At 40.4% G+C, this 6,229-nt stretch overlaps 1 protein-coding gene across 1 annotated transcript in view; it reads left to right on the top strand.

Moving 5' to 3' along the window:
• The first annotated feature begins 4,522 nt into the window (after positions 1 to 4,522).
• Positions 4,523 to 6,229, top strand: part of phactr4 (phosphatase and actin regulator 4) — a 126,930-nt gene continuing 125,223 nt past the window's right edge. Inside the window, exon 1 of the mRNA XM_023964259.1 lies at positions 4,523 to 4,576. The gene's annotated coding sequence lies outside the window, so the exon portion shown is untranslated. The remainder of the gene's footprint in view (positions 4,577 to 6,229) is intronic.

Raw genomic sequence — 6,229 nt, 5'->3', positions numbered from 1 at the left:
AGGAACAAGCAGGTTTGAAAAATGGATAGATGAATTTGAAGAAGCGTCACTCTTGCAGCACTTCTGCTCAAAATAACAAAGAACCTTAAACTTTTTTGAGATGTACAACTTTCTGTCAATAAAACACTGTCTTTATCCATCCAGGCTTCTGTCCAGGTGATTGGCCAAACACCTGTTTTCCTTAATCATACTCTCCTCTATTTTTAGAACAATGCCTATCTTGAGTTTTGCTTCAGTTTTACCTGTACTTTTAAGCAGAATCACCTGAAAATTTGTGCAAGTCACACAAAAGACATGCAACACAAGTTGTGCAAAATCTGGCTAGAATAAGAAACTAAGAAAATGTAAAAAAAAAAAAAAAACAACAACTTTGATTCAAAACGTCAAAAATCCAAAAAAAGTATAGTCTGATAAAACTTGTTAAATCTTGGTTGTTATGTTGTTCAAAAAATAATGTAGCAGGTTGAAATTTCGGATTAATCTGTGGCAAAATAGGGCACTCCCTAAAGGCTTAAACTCACCGGCTGTGTAAAAAAGCAAGTATAAGATACCAGAACTGTTAAAAATAATTCTAGTGAAATAAATGGACTAAGTAAGTTAGAGAAAAGGTCAGTTAACATAGCAAAACAATACTTCTTGTAATTTGACTTTGTCGAGGTGTATTAATTATACCTATATGCTATACTGTTTTCTATGTGAACAAAAATGTAATAAATGACTGGTTTAAGCAAATTAGATTTCTTTTAAATTGAGTCCTTTAGTGTATAAATGCTCAATATGTGCATCGATTATACAGTACAGAGTTTAAGAAAAGACAGAAAAAGTGGGACACAACACCATAAACTGAAATGTTGTCCTCAATCTACAATGACTTTCTTTCACCAAACACAACCATATTTTTATAAGAAGTCAGGTATTCCTCTTTGGCAGCTTAATAAGCATCCCTTACCTCTTGGGACTGGTCTGAGAAATGTGATATTGGCAGATTAATTTTGGTATCTGATAATAAAGTAACAAAGCAGATTTTCTGAAAAGACATTTTTTGCCACAACCAGACGTGTTTGTAAGTCCTGGAAAACTCTGTAAATGCAGAAGGTTGTGTCAGGAAGGACATGTGATGTAAAATCTTTGCCTAACCAACTATGCAAATCAGACCAATGATGAGGAAGCTCATTTGCAGTGGCAACCCCTGAGGGTAAAAGCCGAAAAAGAAGATTTTAATTGGTGGAAGACAATAACAATGTCAGAATAGATTATGCCGAACCTTTATCTAATTGTAAAGTAGAGACCAGGATCAGCCACAGGAGGGTGCAGTGGTCCAGTGTGCAGCCTTGATGCCAAAACAGTGAACAGAAGGCTTAAACATAAGAATTGGCATGTGACACAAAAGACAAAGGAAAAACTAAATTGAAAGATTTGAAACCCATAAAAACATGTATAGATCAAAATCAAGTTTATAAAACAGAACACAGATATGTGCTGTGTATACATTTTTGGTCCTTTTACCTCAAGTTTCATCTGATTTTTGATGTGGTTCCATATTATTCAATATAATATTATAACTCTGAGTTAAGCAGTATTTCTCAGTGTGAATAAAATATTTAAAAAAGAGTTCAACTGTTGGCATTGTTTGTTTGTGTTAAAGGTATGTTGTCATGTTGATAAATGTGAAGTATTTATTCTTTCTTCCTGAAGAAATGAGAGGAACAACATAACGGTTTGTTCCTCCATTCTCTTCCCTTTCAAGATAACAGCACCGCAAAGCCTGCTGGGTTCTGGAGTCTCCATGACACTAGGCGAATCCTTGTTTTTTAACGCCGACGACGGAAATGCACCCTCAGACAAGAACTACCGGGACCATGATGCTCAGCCAGTGATGGGTTCCGGTGTGCTCGTGAAATGTTTGGACCAGGACCTGGGAGAGGGGAACGTGTGAGGTGAGGAAAGGAGCAGGCTGGGATTTTTAAGTTGGCTGTAACTGATTGCAGAGGAGGAGGAGGAGGAGGCGGCGGCGGAGGGCAGTGAGTCAGGGGCGATGAAATCTCCTTGGAGGCACAAACGAGCCTAGTGAGTATTGTTTAGAGGGAATGTGATTCCGCAGACAGAAAAAAAACCTGCTGCTGCTTCTTGCATAGCAACTTAATCTGTTAGGAGCGCGCAGATTTGAGGAGTAAAGTGCACGTTTGCCGCGCGGCGCATGTAGATGCTGCACTGCTGGCTGCTGATCCGGCACGGTTACTGTTGTCTGCCTGCATTTGCGCGAGACCTTTCTCCCAATAGAAATTCTGTTCACTGTTCGGCGTTGATAAGTGACAAAGACGGTGTGTGGTCGACAGGACGGTCATATGAACCGCTGTTCGCTCAGCCATGGTTAAGCCAGCCGCGCTTTAATGTTGTGCGCCAGTATTACACAGTTTACGGCAGCGCACGAAACTCGATGAGCCCTTTCTGTTTGCACATTAAACGTCTGATCTGGTTTTAGTACTACGAAAATATAAATGCAAAAGGAAAAACTATTCCCTGTCAAAGTTAGGGTTTATAAGAGAACTTTGTTGCCTAATTCCAAGCTAAACTATTTGCTATCTACTCTACTGCATGGCTTTTTATTTAGTAATTATTATGGCCCGCAGCACGGCAGTCAATGGCCACAAGGACGAAATGTTTTTCGGATACAGACATTTTCTGTGCCTTTAAATGATAATCTGACCCTCGCCACGTGCATGAAAACTCACCATAATTTGCACAGACATGGTACCCGGTAAAAAAATGAATTATAGGCATACCCCCCCCCCCCCCCCCCAGACAAGCGAAAATTGGTTATGGAGCTAAAAAAAAAAAGTCAAAATGATTCAAACAAAACCAAAACACGTTTCAGGGATTTGCGTAGAAAATTTTGAATTTACTGTGGGATGGCCACAAAAGGGCCACCCCACAGTAAAATCAAAATAAAAAATATATTCAAAATTTCAAATATTCAAAAACCTAAGAATTAATGTGCGATTTTCACGTTTTTGCACAATATAGGAGAAAGAAACTTTTGATCGAGGGATCTTATAAAAATTTTACACACCTGATGCCAACTCGAGTCTTCAATCCCCCGTTGACCGTGGGAAGAGAAGCCAATCTCGATTTCAAAGAAAAAACGCTTTTAGTACCAGCTACAAATGAAAACTAATCCTTGGCATTTTTATCGATTATCTCCTACCTTTGCAGCCGTGATTGTAAAGTAATTGGGAAAAGAATACTATGTCCTCGTTCTACAGGTCACCCACAGTATCACCTCACACAGACCTGTGTATTTTTACTTTTTAGTTTTTGAAATACTTGTACTTAAACTTTAAAAATATAGCCCGAAAATTCTATATATGTAGTCTAATTTGAAGAATGAGGATATAGTAGTTAAGGTTTGGAATTATACACCAAAGTCACTTTTTTTGACTTCATAGTTAACTTTAAATCTGTTTTCATTGAAATGACTTAAGTAAATAACATATTAATAGTACAGAAATGCAATTTAAGTTTGGAGAAGAATAAAGAAAAGAAAAAACAATGACATTTTTATTATAAATTGTATAAGTCAGGTGTGCTCGTTACGTCCATCGACCAGTTGATCTTCAAGGACATGAGGCTAGATCGCAGGTCAGCAAAGATAAGTAACAAAAAAAAAGTACTTCTTAAAAATCCACCAGCCAATCAAAACCTCACTGAGAAGTACGGGACATGATTGACATGCAGAACGGCCAATCGGACATCCTCTGAAACACGTCACTGCACATGCGTGTTTAAATTCACGGAGTGCAAATTCTGTCATCAAAAAGTCGCGTTCTGCCCCGCAGCGCGTCAAGTCCCCGGCTGAAGAGCACTCCGGACAACCAGAGTGTTTATTGAAGCCGCCACACGTGTGTCCTCCTGCTATCAGCTCTGCAGTTCTCGCCCGATAAATTCGAGCTCATCAGGGAAGCTGTTTTTTCCGTGGCACGCGCTTCGTACGGAGCCAGCAGCGCCTTTGAAATGCCATGATGCTCCCGGTCGATGGCCATCGACGTAATGAGCACCCCTGATATAAATGGATAGAGTTTACTCTGAAAGGCTTAGAAAAGCACAATATAGGCCCTTCAAAATTATATTTTGCAACAAGAATTACTTTGCTTGAAATACTTCTAAACTATGTCAACTTACAGATATTTAAATCTCTATTACCTTTATTTTAAAGCAAAATACATTGAGCAGAAAAAGTAATGTACTTAATATACCGGTAGATGTTCTAAGTTTGTAATATTTGAATCTCAGCTCTGCATTTTACCTATTATTTGCGTATTTATATTAAAAGTCTGAGATTGTTTTACACAGGCAGTGCCTTTATTTTGAAGTATCTGATCGGAAACTGCGTTACTCGTTCTGGCAGACTTCACCCCCTTCCACTCAGTAGCATCTGTATTCCACCGACTAGATCCCATCGTAGACATGGAGCACGAGGCAGGTTGGTGATAAAAGCCTTGACAGGCGGCTCTGTTTGCAGCTCCCGCCAGAAGTCAATGTGATGAATATCAGCAGAGAGACCGACCCAGTTTCTCAGGTAATTTGTGTTTCACTGTCAGAAAAAAAATACAGTCGGGTAACAGTCTAAAATCGTGGATACAGTTATAATTAGTTGCTCCGTTTGTATGTCAAATTGGCTCGTAGGTTGTAGTATCAAGCATGGAAGAGTAGATGGACCTGACAGCTACTTTTTACATTTAAAAACTATACGCAGTATTTGAGTGAAATCTGTGAGTTGCGCCTAAGCTTCAAGTAATTCCTTCCACTCTCCATCTGGTATGCATTTTTTTTCTTTATACCTTTAGGGTCATGAGGGAAAATTGGCATATAAAGATAATGCTGTACGCTGGGGCAAAAACGTATTTAGCCCGCCACCAATTGTGCATATTTTCCCAATTAAAAAGATGAGAGAGGCCTGTAATTTTCGTTATTGATATACCTCAACTATGAGAGACAAAATGAGATTAAAACATCCAGAAAACCGCCTTGTTTGATTTTTAAAGGATGTATTCATGGAAAATAAATATTTGGTCAATATCAAAAGTTCAATTCAATACTTTGTTATATACCCTTTGTTGGAAATCACAGCAGTCAAATGTCTTCACAAGGTTTTCACAAACTTTTGCTGATATTTTTGGCCCATTCCCCCATACAGATCTCCTCTAGAGCACTAGAGCAGTGATGTTTTGTGGCTGTTGCTGGGCAACAAGAACTTTCTTCCTCCAAAGATGATTGTCCTCAAGGGGTCAGATATAACTTATACATGTAACTAAGGCCGCATTTCCACTGCAGGTCTTGATCCCCATATCCGATTTTCTGACTATATCCGATTTTTTTGACGACCCGCTTACATCCTCTTTTAAAAGTGACCCGTATCCGATTTTTGCATTTACACTATACAATACTGAAACTATCAAACGTAGACGTTCTGAGGACTACGTAGCAGCATTTCCGCCTTCCGCGGACCTCCTCCGGACTTTTGTGACTGCGGTTGTCATGGAGGCAACTCAGCGATGAAGGAGGCGTTGCCTTGGGCGCTCCAGAGGGGAGAGGAAAAAGGGGGGCTACTCGGCTCTCTCTGAGTTTTGAATGAGGAAGTGTTTGCAGACGTGCCGTACTAACAGTTTGATGCAAGTGTTGAACCTTTCCTGCGCGATGACTTCTCTTTTCCGACCGTGGTCAGAAACGCACGGGAGATTTTCTCCAGGGCCGAAGGTGGATTCTCCTTCGGGGTTCACTTTCCCGTTCTGAACCCTCAGCCTCCAGAGTGGGTTAAGAAAGACTCCAAAACTTTTGGGGGAGACACTTTATTTATAATTTCTCCGACACTCCCCCGCTCCGCGCTCACACCCCATCTCCTCTACTTACACACACACACGCGCGGTCGCCATCATACACGCCCACACTCCGCAATACAGGCAAATAAATAAACGGCTTCTAGCCAGTTCCAGAGCAATGGTGTCCCGCTTGATTAGTTACCGTTTGCGTCCCGACCGCAAATAACAGCGGTTTCCGACTACGGTCTGCAGCCTGAGGCTGAAAGGTAACACGCTGACAGCAACATCAGCGCACAAAAGCACCTTAATAAGTCATGTGATCTCAGTTGGTGGTCTCCTGAGTTGATGTCACTGACATACAACTCACATTTACTGGGGAATATCCGATTTGTCTGCTTACATGACACACGCAA

This window comes from Oryzias latipes, chromosome 16 (genome assembly GCF_002234675.1).
Source record: "Oryzias latipes chromosome 16, ASM223467v1".
NCBI classification, from domain to species: Eukaryota; Metazoa; Chordata; class Actinopteri; order Beloniformes; family Adrianichthyidae; genus Oryzias; species Oryzias latipes.
This window is presented reverse-complemented; position numbering and strand designations above follow the sequence as displayed.